A 14,063-nucleotide genomic window follows, 5' to 3' on the forward strand; every position below is an offset into this window, starting at 1 on the left:
GGTAACTCAAAGTGGACCTATTCCCAATTGATAGTGACACACATCAGACTGTCAACAGTTCCCTGTGGAAATGGGGGTGGGGCATTGTAAGAGGAGCTAACTCTGATGTATGGGAAAAGAGTTTCCTCTTGGGAATTTTATGGGCTACCTATGTGCTATCCACTGGATATAAAACCATAGATTTTATAAATGGTTTTAGCATGAAAATAGACTATGATAAAGTAAGCAAAAATGTAGCTTGCTTCTGCAAACTAAGATTTGGGTAACTGGGCTGATGTTTTATTTATTTTTTTTTTTGGGACAGAGTCTTGCTCTGTTGCCCAGGCTGGCTTGAACACAGCTCTCTGCAGCTTTGACTTCCCAGGCTCATGTGATCTTCCTGGCTCAAGCAATCCAGTCTTCTGAGTAGCTGGAATCACAGGTGTATGCCACCATGCCCACCTGATTTTTTTTTTTTTGAGATTGGGGTATTACTCTGTCAGCCAAGCTGGAGTGCAGTGGCGTTTTCATAGCCCACTGCAGCGTTGACCTCCCTTGCTCAAGCGATCCTCCTGCCTCAGTCTCCTGAGTAGCTGGAACTACAGGCAAACACCACCATGCCCAGCGAATTTTTGTATGTTTTGTAGAGACAGAGTCTCACTATGTTGCCAGGGCTGGTCTTAGACTCCTGGGCTCAGGAGATCTTCACATTTCCACCTTCCAAAGTTCTGGGATTCAAAGTATGAGCCACCATGCCCAGCCAATTTTTTAATTCATTTTGTAGAAATGGGGTCTCCCTATGTTGCCCAGGCTGGTCTCCCACTCCTGGGCTCAAGCAGTCGTCCTGCCTTGGCCTCTCAAAGTGCTGGAATTACAGATGTGGTTTATTTTTTATTTTGTATATGTGTAGTATACATGCATTTAAACATTTTTTTAATAAAATCCACAAAATTTACCATCTTAACCATTTTATTTATTTTTACTTACTTATTTTTTATTTTGTTTTTTGAGACAAAGTCTTGCTCTGTCACCCAGGCTGTAGTGCAGTGGCGTAGTCTTGGCTCACTGCAAACTCCACCTCCCGGGGTTCAACTGCTTCTCCTACCTCAGCTTCCGAAGTAGCTGGGATAGGCACATACTACACGCCCAGCTAATTTTTGAATTTTTAGTAGAGATGGGGTTTCACTGTGTTGGCCAGGCTGGTCTCGAACTCCTGACCTCAGGCGACCCACCCACCTCAGCCTGCCAAAGTGCTGAGATTACAGGCATGAGCCACCAGGCCTGGCCTATTTTTTTATTTTTGAGACAGAGTCTCGCGCTGTCGCCCAAGCTGGAGTGCAGTGGTGCAATCTTGGCTCACTGCAACTTCCGCCTCCTGGGTTCAAGCGATTCTTGTGCCTCAGTCTCCTGAGTAGCTGGGATTACAGGCATAATCATGCCCGACTAATTTTTGTATTTTTAGTAAAGATGGGGTTTCACCATGTGGGCCAGGCTGGTCTTGAGCTCCTGACCGCAAATGATCCGCCTGCCTTGGCCTCCCAAAGTGCTGGGATTACAGGCATGAGACATCATGCTTGGCTATCTTAACTATTTTTAAAAATGTACAGTTCAGTACCATATGAATTGAGTACATTCAGACTGTTGTGCAGCCATCATCACCATCGATCTCTAGAACTCTTTCCATCTTGCAAAACTGAAACTCTATACCCATTAAACAATAACTCCCCATTCCCTCCTCCCAGCCCTGGTAACCAGTGTTCTAATTTCTGTCTCTATGATTCTGACTACCCTGGATACCTCATTTATATTGGTAGACTTATACAGTATTTGTCTTTTGTGACTGTCTTATTAGGATTTAGCATAATGTCCTAAAGGTTATCCACGTTGTAGCATGCGTCAGAATTGCCTTTTTTAGGCTGAATAATATTTCAATGTGTATATACCATTTTGTTTATCCATCATCTGTCATCGGACACTTGGGTTGCTTGTATGTTTAAGCTATAGTGAATAATGCTGTTGTGAACGTGGGTTTATACCTATACAGTTTTTATGTGTTTTTTATTCAGAAAAAAATTTTTTAAGCTGTGAAAGCCAGCTGTGCACGGTGGTTCATGCCTGTAATCACAGCACCTTGGGAGACTGAGGCAAGAGAATCACTTAAGTCCAGAAGTTCAAGACCAGCCTGGGCAACATAGTGAGACCCCATAACTACAAAAAAAAAAAAATACAAAAATCAGACAGACGTGGTGCATGCACCTGTGATCCCAGCTACTTGGGAGACTGATGTAGGAGGATCTCTTGAGCCCAGGAGGTTGAGACTGCAGTGGGCTGTGATTGTGCCAATGCACTCCAGTGTGAGGGGCAGAGTGAGACCCTGTATCTCAAAATAAATAAATAAATAAATAAATAAATAAAAGCTGTGGAAGCCAAATCATCTATTTTGTATTTATGCTTTTTCCCTGACTTTCATTTTGTAGCCAGTCTTTCAGCTGCTTTAGCCAACTGTTACATTTCCCCACCAGAAGGAAAAATTACAGCGGAAAGCTGGTCTCCCTGTTTAAAACCTAACAACAGTGTAGTGGCTTGGTTAACTGTGTTTTGTGGTTAACTGAATTCAAGAGCTCTACCTACTTCCTACTTCCATCCCTCCCTCCCTCATAGCTAAAAAGTTTAGGTTCTCACCACCTGTATAATTCCCTAAAAAATGCTGGTCTTTGTCTCTGAAACCACTCCCTGGAGAGTCACTGCGTGCCCATAGTCTGGGCATTCCTTCATTATACCGACTATGTTGTAACGGAATTATCAGTCTGTTTCCCTCGTGGACTATACAGGAGACCAAAAGAGCAACTAATTCAGTTCACTAAATATCAAGTGCTCCCATGTGGCAGCCACCACTGGGTACCAAGACACTCTTCATGGAACCTCTCTTCTTTAAGGTGGGAAGGCATGGTATTTAGATTTACTGACTTGGTGGGCATCATAGTATTTGAGTCAAAGAGACCCTAGAGCTGATGTAGTTCAGTTACTTGATCTGTAAGCACGGTCCCGAGAGCAGCTGTTGAACTGCAAGGGCTTTTTCTGCCTTCATCCTGGTTGATCACTGCGCTGTAACAAACTCTGGTTTTCTTAAGTTGGCTCTCAGGCCCTGATCTTCCTCTACTCCAAAGCCACCAGCCCTCTGCAGATATCTTCCTTGCAGTCACACCATGTTATCTACCATGGCCCAGCTGTCTCCTTCCCTTGCCTTCTACCTGGAATGTCTTCCTCCCTACACTCTGCCTCTGGACACTTAATCCTTCAGTTTCCGCTTGAGATGCCGCTTTCCCAGCATTCCAGCCCAACATAAGCCCTCCTTGAGCGACCGTAATGTGTGTTACACATAGCTTTGGGCTTTGAACTGTACTTGTATGTCTGTTGAAACCTGCCACTCCTATCAGTCCAGCTAGCCGTATTGCTCTGTCATGTGAGCACAAAGAAAGGAATGGGAGATATACACTCATTAGTTAATAATGGTTACCTTAGGCAAGGCAGGGGAGAGAAGAATTAAAGATGAAACTCATCCACTGACCTCCCAGCAAGTATGTGCAATAAGAGCTCACCATTCAAAGCTAGGAGACGTGGCAGGCCACATCTGGGTCACTGGGAAGCGGATTGAGAAGTGCATCTAGGCTGTTCCAGCTGGTACAGGTCACGTTGGCAACTCAGCTGAGGATTTAGAGACTGCTTCCAGAAGCATGGGATAGCCTTTACAGTGAATCAAACAGAGCTCCTACTTAGGGACAAAGAGCACAGCCACTCCTCGGACCTCCTTGCGTCTCTGTCTTTATTTGACTGCAGCTGCCTGTTCACTAGTTCTCATCCTGCCTGCGCACCCAGCTCTCCCGTCTTCCCCTGTAGGTCTTGCAGTCTCTTGCTGTTCTCCTCATGGTGTGTCAGTTTTTTCTTTTCCTGTCCCTGGTATGTCTTCCCACCCTGCTGCATCCCCTCCTCCCTTTTACAGAGCCACTGTGTGTATTTCACACTTGCTCTGTTTATTGGCAATGGCTTTGTGTGTTATTAATAGAGCCAGTGGCCAGGAGATGCATCGTGGCTTTGGGGCTTTTTTTCCTCCCTTGAAAAATTCCAGCCTAAGTTACTTTTCAGTGAGTAAATAGGCTTTAGTTGATTTCTCTCCCCATGGGTCCGTGATCTGTAGAGAAGCTCTGCCCCCCAGCCCCCATGAACCATGGGGCTAGAAAAGGCCAGAGCCTCTGGAGCTCCGCATGGACTGCCACAACTGGACCCCTACCTGCCCTCACACCCTGTCTTCCTTCCTTCCTTCCCCCCATCCTCCCACTGTACAAATCCGAGCACTAGGGGCCAGCCTGCATCTCCACACGAACTCCATGGACAACAGATCTCTGTGGTGTTTCTCCTCCCCTTTTGGGTGCTGGGAATGGGATGGGCTGAGCCCTCCTCTTCTGCATTTCTTCTGGGTCTGCAGACTGGCAAGGTAAAAACTGTTTCCCAAACTCCCTGGGAACCGGTGTCCCGGGTGAAAACTGGGCTCCTTTGATCAGATGCCCAATTTGGGAAGGCTGAAGTCAGGTAGATTAACAGTCTTCCTGTATTCTGTTTTCTGGCAAGTTCACAGAGACATGAGGCTCATTCTGTGTCTGCACTTCGGTTTTGTGGGTGCCGAGAGGCAGTTGTTGCAGGAGTGGTCACATTGCTTTTTGACCACCTGGCCTCCCTGCAGCTGCACACCCTTTAACTCAGTAATGCCAGTGGTGGCATGATCCCACCTTCCTGACTTGGGCTCTTTTTGGTGGATCAGCCATTCCTGGATCCCCAGGGCATTGTTTTCAGCCTATCCAGTAAGCTCCTAATTCCCTGTATTAACCCTTGTCAGTTTAATGCCCAGAGTAATTTCCTATACTTCCCACGTCAGACCTGCACCCCAAGCCCCACCCCCGGGGCTCCCTTGTGGCCTCCCAGCTTCCGCTCATCAATCATCCCCACAGCGGATGGCATTTTAAAGACAAATCTAATTGTGGAATTTCCTTGCTGAGAACCCTTCAAAAGACACGTTTTATTGAGAAGCAAATGCAAACCCTACTAAGGCTTAAGGCATGGCTCCTCCCCTGCCTGCTTCAACTCCTGTGGTACTTCACGCCCCACACACACAGGCCAGATTCTTCGAGCGCACCAGGCTCCTCCTTCCTTTGTTGTCTTAGCACATATGTTTCCCTCTGCCTGGAATGCTTTTCCCTTGCTGTCCCGTTTCTTTGCTCTGCCAGTTCATCTTCTGCAGGTCTCAGCTTAAATACCCGCGCTGCAAAGAACTCTGCTTACCAGGAGGCAGGCAGCTCCACCCTCCCCCATTATTCCTTCTCCCTCACCTAGCCGCGCAGTTTGCAGCTCTTGCTGGTTTGGGTGCTTGGTTTTCTCTCCCTGTTGATTGTGTTGGTTGCTACTTGATTCTACTGTTGCTTACGAAGAGCAGCTCAATCAATGCCCCTGAACTGAAAGCCTGCAGTGGCAGTGAGGCCACACCCAGTTAAGAGCAGCCTTTGGGGCTGCAGATGTCGGCAAACAGCTGGTATCCCAAGCCTTGCACAGAGAAGGGCTCAATATCTGAACTGGACTGAAAGTCACTTCCCCTCTGGGAACCTCTGTTTTTCCAGTTCCCAAAGCTCAAGGGCCTTGGGTTTTGGGGAGGGGAGGAGAACTAACTTCCTGGTATAAATTCAGCCTGTTTTTTTTACACACTGAGTATCCTTGGGCTTGGTTTAAACTGTCCAAACTGCTTTGAACCAAGCTACAAGGGTCAGTTCCTACAAACAACCAAAAGGAACTCCTTGGCTGAGTGGGGCCTGGGTCATGTATGTAACTCTGTGCTAAGGGCAGATTTATGGGCCTACCTTGGGGTCAGAGTAACAACTCAGCCTTAAATCATCATAAAAGTTGTGAAAGCAGTAAGGCTACTTCCGGAGTGGGCGACTGTCTTAGAAGCTCTATGGTGATGGGGAGCTGCCTGGATGAGCTGGAAGAGGTTGGGGCAGATGTGAGGGAGCCAGCTTCCTGGGGCACCTACTGGGCAGCAGCCTCCAGTGTCAGCTATCCTGTGTCTGCCTGTATTTTATTTTTTTATTTTTTAACAGTCAGGGTCTCACTCTGTCTCCCAGGCTGGAGTACAGTGGCACAATCATGGCTTACTGCAGCCTGGCACTCCTGGGCTCAAGTGATCCTCCCATCTCAGCCCCCTTAGTAGCTGGGACAACAGGTGCATACCATCACCACACCTGGCGAATTTTTTTAAAAATATGTTTTTGCAGGCTAGGTGTGGTGGCTCACGCCTGTAATTCTGGTACTTTGGGAAGCCCAGGTGGATGGATCACATGAGGTCAGGAGTTTGAGACCATCCTGGCCAACATGACAAAACCCCATCTCTACTAAAAGTACAAAAATTAGCCGAGTGTGGTGGTGCATGCCCATGATTTCAGCTGCCCAGGAGGCTGAGGCACGAGAATCGCTTGAACCCGGGAGGCGGTGGTTGCAGTCAGCTGAGATTACGCACTGCACTCCAGCCTGGGCAACAGAGCAAGACTTGTTCTCAAAAAAAAAAAAAAAAAAGAAAAAAATTTATGTATGCCATGATTAGTGCCACTGCACTCCAGCCTGGGCAACAGAGCGAGACCCTGACTGTTGAAAAAAAAAAAAAATATATATATATATATATATATATATGTATATAATTTTTTTTTAAGAGGCAAGATCCTACTGTGTTGCCCAGGCTAGTCTCAAACTCCTGGGCTCAAGGAATCCTCCCACCTAGGCCTCCCAAAGTTCTGGGATAACAGGAGTGAGGTCACGCTCTGCCTTTAAAATGATCTTGGACTTTGCAACAAAAACACAGGCGTTAACTGGGACAAAGAGGTGTGAAGAAAAGGAAACTGACACCACAAGGAAGAGAGAACACAGGGCCCAGCGGTCTGGCCTTGCATAGCCCCGGGCCCTGTGCTCAGAGTCTGAGATGGCTTTACCTTTCGGGGGAGTGAGAGCTCTGAGTCTGGTAGTGCTTTGACATTTTACCAAACTGGCAACATTGGTGGCTCTTGTGTCTTCCCCAGCACCTGCTCCCTCCAGCTCAAATTCCTTGCTTCTATTGCTGCATCTGAAATGATGTCCGAGATGGAAATGAATAGAAAGAACACAGAACTGCTCTTGCTTCAGTCCTCACTCTTACTAGCTGTGTGACCTTGGCCAAGTGACTGTACTTCTCTGGGCCCAGCAGATAAGCAGGCCTGGCTTTCAAGGTGATTGTGAGAATGCAGTTAGATGGTATATATAAAAGCACCTTAGCTTGGCGCCTTCTTTCTGGTATATCCTAAGTGTGCTTCCTTGAAGAGCACTGGGATGTTGGTGTGGAAGCACAGAGCAGAGCAGAGGAGGGGTGAGCACTGGCCAACAATCGGGAGGCCCAGTTCTACTCACCGCTGCTGCCAATGCAGTGTGACCTTGGGTACATCCCCTCTGGGTTGAAATAGATTTATATGTATGAAAAATGCCCTAAAAAGTCACAACTGGGCTGGGTGCAGTGCCTCACGCATATAATCCCACCACTTTGGGAGGCCAAGGCGAACAGATCACTTGAGGTCAGGGGTTGAAGATCAGCGTGGCCAACATGGTAAAACTCCATCTCTACTAAAAACACAAAAATAATTCGCTGGGCTGTAGTGATGCACACCTGTAATTCCAGCTACTCCAGGAGGCTAAAGTGGGAGAATTACTTGAACCCAGAAGGTGGAGGTTATGGTGAGCCAAGATCACGCCACTGCACCGCAGCCTGGGTGGCAAAGTAAGACTCTGTCTCAAAAAAAAAAAAAAAAGTTACAACAAAAAGGGCCCGTTTCTGCCAGTTTCCACATCGGGTTTTATAATAGTTTACAGGAGCTCACTGGGTACACTCAGCACCAGGGTGGGGAGACTGAAGCCTGCGGGCAGGCCACAGCAGGACCAGGCCGGAGGGCCTCCCTCAATGAAGGCACCATCAGTCAGGCCATCAGCAGCTTGCCCAGAAGCTTGTGGCACCAGCAGACGAAGCCACTTCTCTTTCACCCTGTGCCTTGCCAGAGTCAGCCAGGGCTAGGAGATGGCAGTCGATGCAAACAGACATGAGCGGCGGTGGGTGGGCAGCTGCACTGAAACCAGGCTTCTAGCCCAGGCCCAGCAGGTTGTGTGAGCAGGTGCTGTGCTGTTGACTAGTGCCATCCCCGTTCCGGTGAGGCATTGAAGCTAGCACAGGGGGCTTTGCTGGGCTGCAGTGGCCGCTTAGGATGGGGCTCAGAGGTTGGCACTTGGCAAGCAGAAGAGGCACGGGCTGGCCAGTAGAACCGCGCTGGGGTGCAGGAGGCAGGAAGCAGAGATAAGGCACTGAGAAGGGCAGAAGTGGGGGGACCTGTTTCCAAAGCACTAGGGCTGGTGGCCAGAGCCCTGCTGGCTGCATCCACTCAGGAGTGTGCTCTCCTGGAAGCATGGGCAAGTGGGGAGATAAAATGGCCCTTTATTACACAGTTATCTTTGACTCCTCAAGCCCCTCTTGCTTTCACACAGAGTCACCAAATGCTGTCCTTTTTCTGATCTTCTCTACATTTTATTCTTTTGCTTTCAATTTGGTGAGAAAGGTACACATGCAGAAATGTATACATAAACTGTGCGAAGAAGTTAGAGAATAATTGTATCATGAACCAGCACCCAGGTGAATATATAAACACAGCCAGCACCCCAGAGGCTGTGCCCCAGGCTGACCATGACCTTTCCTTCCCCCTACAAGTCATAGTATAGTTTCGTGATACTCACAGCCTTACATTTCTTTTTTTTTTTTTTTTTTTTTTGAGACGGAGTTTCCCTCATGTTTCCCAGGCTGGAGTGCAATGGCGCCATCTCGGCTCACCGCAACCTCCGCCTCCTGGGTTCAGGCAATTCTCCTGCCCCAGCCTCCTGAGTAGCTGGGACTACAGGCACGCGCCACCAAGCCCAGCTAATGTTTTGTATTTTTAGTAGAGACAGGGTTTCACCATGTTGACCAGGATGGTCTCGATCTCTTGACCTCGTGATCCACCCGCCTCGGCCTCCCAAAGTGCTGGGATTACAGGCTTGAGCCACCACGCCCGGCCTGCCTTACATTTCTTTATAGTTTTTTTTACCATTGGGGTTTTAATTGGGATTGCATTGATCTTATAAATCACATGGAGAAAGTGGACTTCTTTTAATGTTAATCTGGACACAGTGTATCTCTCTCATTACGATGTCCTCTATCTCACAATCAAGGTTTATGATTTTCTCCATAGAGATCTTGTACTTTAAAAAAAAAAAATTGTTTTCTTGGCCAGGTACAGGGGCTCACACCTGTAATCCCAGCACTTTAGGAGGCCGAGGTGGGTGGATCATGAGGTTGGAGTTCGAGACCAGCCTGGCCAACATAGTGAAGCCCCATCTCTACTAAAAATACAAAAAATTAGTCGGGTGTGGTGGTGGGTGACTGTAATCCCAGCTACTTGGGAGGCTGAGGTAGGAGAATCATTTGAACCTGGAAGGTGGAGGTTGCAGTGAGCCAAGATTGTGCCATATTGCACTCCAGCCCAGGGGACAGAGCAAGGCTCTGTCTCATATAAAAAAAAAAAAAGTAAAATTAGCTGCGCATCGTGGTGGGTGCTTGTAATCCCAGCTACCCGGAAGGCTGAGGCAGGAGAATCACTTGAAACCAGGAGGCAGAGGTTGCAGTGAGCCGAGATTGGTCCACTGTACTCTAGCCTGGGCGACAGAGTGAGACTGTCTCAAAAAAAATTGTTTTCTTTCTTTCCTGAGATCTTTGCATGTACTTGTTTTATTAAGAGGTCTGTGATGCTATTATAAATTATTTTTCTTACTGGATGTTTTAACTGTTACAGCTAGAATTTTAAAATGCAGCTGAGAGTGCCTATAGTCCCAGGTACTCAGGAGGCTGAGGTGGGAGTACTGCTTGGGCCCAGGAGGCTGCACTCCAGCCTGGGCAACATAGCAAGACCCCAAACCAAAAAAATAAAAAAACATTTTAAAAAATGAAAATGCAGTGGGTTTGTGCATATTGATTTTTATATCTAGCATACTCACTCAACTTTCATGGTAACTTACCTTCTCATTCTTTGCCTTTTATATCATCTCTAAATAATGATAGATCACTTGAGGTCAGGAGATCAAGACCAGCCTGGCCAACATGGTAAAACCCTGTCTCTACTAAAAATACAAAAATAATTCCGTTATTATAAATAATGGCAGTTTTTTTCCTTTGATATCTTTATATGCTTTTTTTTTTTCCTTGCCTTTCTGCCATGGCCTGGACTTCCAGTACACTTTGCAGCCTACTGGAAGTGGTGACAATAGGCTTTCATTGTTCCACCAATATCTGTGATGTCTGTTATGGGCTTTTACAGTTATCCTTTGTCAGGGTAAGGAAGTCATCCTTTCCATTCTTAGGTTGCGAAGAGTTTTTCTCATGAGTGGATCTTTAGTTTGCTCTAGGAGGCTAGAGAGGATGGTGTGACTTTTCCTTTTTTCTATTAAAGTGATAGATGATGCTGAGCTTCCCAAGGAAAACAGGCTTGACTGTGTTGTATTGTCTTTACAAGCTGCCAGATTCAGTTTGTTACCCATGTGGGATTTCGTGTCTATTTTTCATGAATGAGATTGCCCTGTCCTTTTTCTTTTTCATATTTCCTTATCAGGTTTTGGTGTCAAGGTTATAGTTGCCTCACAGAACCAGTTGGGCAGTCCCCTTTTTCTGTGTTGTGCGTTTGTGTAAAAGTGGAACTCTGTTCCATATATGTATGTTAAAACTCACGGTGACGCCGTCTGGGCCTGGAGTTTGCTCTGCGGGAAGGTCAACTCCTGATTAACTTGTTCTTTCATGAACCTCCCATCCTCCCAGACCACACCACCTCACCAGTGGACCTGGTGGCACCCTGAGGGGCACTGCCCCAGGCCTCCTCCCCATCCAGTCTTCCTGATCCCAGCTCTCTCCAAATGTAGATTTACTGTCAGACTCAAGGCCCTCACCTGTGGCCAAACCTCCCTTCTGCTGTGCTCCGCTGAACTGGAGGCATGCCTGGGCCTCCTGTGCTGGAGCCTCCGCCCACTGTGGCCCATCCAGAGTTCTCCTGCAGCTAGGGCCACCTCTTCCGGGAAGCCTGCCCCTTCCCTTTAGCTGCAGGGCCCTGTCTCCTATAGCTCCCAGTTTTGATGTATGATCAAAACCACTCTGGGCTAGAATTACAATCACTCCCTACTCAAGTGAGTGATCGGAGAGGGTGGGTATATGTTTCCAATCATTTGTTTCTTCGTCAACAAAACATAGGAAGCCCCAGGCACCATGTGGGGCTAGAACAGATCAGTAACCAAGACTCACAGCTTCCAGTCTTTCCAGAGTTCTCCAGTGAGTGGAATAAGACAGCTTTCACTCAACAGGTGAATCACCCAGAATCCCCCTGCTAATGGATGAGAGCATTTCTTCCCCGCTTTAAAAAGGCGTAAAATTACGTATCTGAGTAGGTACAAGCTACATACCACCCTAATTTACGGATGAGGAAACTGAGGCGTGGGGTACTGAAGCCAAAGCTGGCCCAGCTGGATTTTGACTCAGCAGCCTGACTCGCAGCCTCCCTGCCTTCGTCAAAAAATATGTGTGTTGAGTTGTGTCCTCGTTGGGGCCCCGAGTGTCACTTATCTTGCTACAGACACATTGCCTTGGGAACACGAAATGTGCATTCGCCCCTATCTCGGTGTCACCCTCACGGGCTCCCCGTGCTTCTCCGGCTGTAGGGGCGGAACCCGGCCTGGAGTCCGGAGCCTGCGTTCTCCCGGCACTGCTTCCAACTCCCTGCGGTCCCAGCTCGTCACTGGGCCTCTCTGCGCCTCAGTTTCCACCTGTTAGGCGGGGCTGGGATTCCGCCCCCCGTGATTGGCGTCGAGGATCCCGCGCAGCGGGAGCGGGGCTGGGCCGGCGGGCGGGGGCGAGGGGCCCAGGGAGCCGGAAGCACGGGGCGGGGCCTGGGCCCCGGGGGTGGTGCCGGCGCCGGGTGCGCCCTGCGAGCTCGCCACCGCCGCCGCGCCTCTGTCCCGGCTGTACCTTCCGTCCTCCGCGCCCAGAGCCGCTGCCGCCCGGGGCCTTCAAGGGCTCCTCGCCCCTGCTGCCTGGGAGACCCTCCCGGCTGGGAGAGTCGCGTCACGGAGCCGGGGGACACCTGTATTGGCAGGCGGCGGCGAAGGCCGTGCCCGGGGGAAGCTGGTCCCAAACGCCTCAACTGCCGGGGAAGCGGCTTTGCGTGTGCGCGGCGGGAGCAGCGGAGCCATCGCCGCAGCACCTCCGCCCTTCTTCCTGCCGCGGCTTCCTCGTGGGCTCGGGCTGGGGAGACGGGAACGCAGGCGCTGCGCCGGGCGAAGGCCGCGGCCTTGCTCGCATCCTCAGCAGTTCCGAGTCCAGGCCTGGGCCCCACATCGATTGGAGTGGAGCTGGGCGCGGGCCAGGCTCCTCCCTCCTTCCTTTCCGGCTCCGTGGGCCGCGGGGCCGCCCCTTGGCAGGCTCTGCGGGGGTCCCCGTCCCTGCCAGAGTAGTGTGCGCCCTTGTCTTCCCGCCGCACGTCAGGCCCTGCGGCTGGGGGAACGCGCCGCCCCCGCCCCTCGCTGCCCGCCCCAACCTGGTCCTCGCTCCAGATCTACGACCCTTACGCAGCCTGGGGAGGCCTAGAAAGCACTTCTCAAAGTATTTTTAAATTAATAACAAGATTAGGAAGAAAGGATACTACGGTATATAGTTGGCCTGGTGCAGGGCTCTCGTCTTTAATCCCAGCACTTTGGGAGGCCCAGGCGGGAGGATTGCTTGAGCCCAGGAGTTGGAGACCAGCCTGGCCAACACAGACACCATCTCTACAAAAAAAAAAAAAAAAAAAAAAAAAATTAATTAGCCGAGCGTGGTGGAGCACATCTGTGGTCCCAGCCACTTGGGAAGCTGAGACAGGAGGATCCCTTAAGCCTGGGAGGTTGAGGCTGCAGTGAGCCGAGATCGGTGCCACTGCACTCCAGCCTGGGGGACGGAATGAGACTCGCAGAAAGAAAGAGAAAAGAAATATAGTAACGCCGTTAATAAAATTCTTAACACACGTGAAATAATGGATTTTATTCACACATTAAATAACAAGACTAAAACTGCAAGTCTAATAATATTCATCATAATGTTGAAATACCATGAGTATAAATGATATTTTGAGATTTCTGTAACAGCTGAAATGTGATATGAAAATATCTGGGTTTCTCTTGGTGACAAAGTCACAGGGACAGCTAACACCTACTCGTCTGGCTTGCTGCCGTGTTCCTAGCTGATGGGAATTTAACATCAGTTAGAGGTGGGTGAAAATGAGATTGCAAACATTCCTTCAGTCCAACTTCAGAACCTCCTGGCTTCTGTCCTCTGACCTCCCTTCCCCTCCCCTCTCTCTGTGGATTCTAGGTTAAGAACTCCCACCCAGGTATGATGAGCTCAATGTGGGGGCAAGGAGGAAGAGCTTCCCTGACCCTGGTGTTTACCTGAGGGGAAGTACAGGGCCAGTTTTCATACTTCTGGGCCTTTGCACATGCTGTTCCATCTGCTGAGCCTTCCCATCCCCCAACCCTCTCTGCCACCCCAACCTCCTGTCTCCTTGAAAGTACCCTACCCCACCCCACCCCACCCCCAGCATGGGGTTTCCTCTCTTCTCTTGCTGTCTAGTATCTTACCAGCTCCACTCAGAGCCTGTGTGTTGATCTGGGGTGGCGAGTGTTGTGTTCAGGCCTGGCCTCCTGCTAGGCTGAGCTAGGAAAGGCTAGGGCTGGGGCTGCTCCATCCCTGGAGCCTATTTCAATACTGGTGTTCAATGTATGTTTCTTGAATGAATGAATGAATGGAAAAGGTCAGGCCACCATGTTCTCTAAACTCCTTGCAGTCAGCAGCTGCCTGACTCATCTTTGGGCCCCCTCCCCTGGCAGCAGCAAAGTCTGGCTCACCAACCTCTCTGGCCAGGCTCCTGAGGAGG

Source organism: Sapajus apella, unplaced genomic scaffold (genome assembly GCF_009761245.1).
Source record: "Sapajus apella isolate SASKATOON/1434 unplaced genomic scaffold, GSC_monkey_1.0 scaffold20, whole genome shotgun sequence".
Taxonomy (NCBI): Eukaryota; Metazoa; Chordata; class Mammalia; order Primates; family Cebidae; genus Sapajus; species Sapajus apella.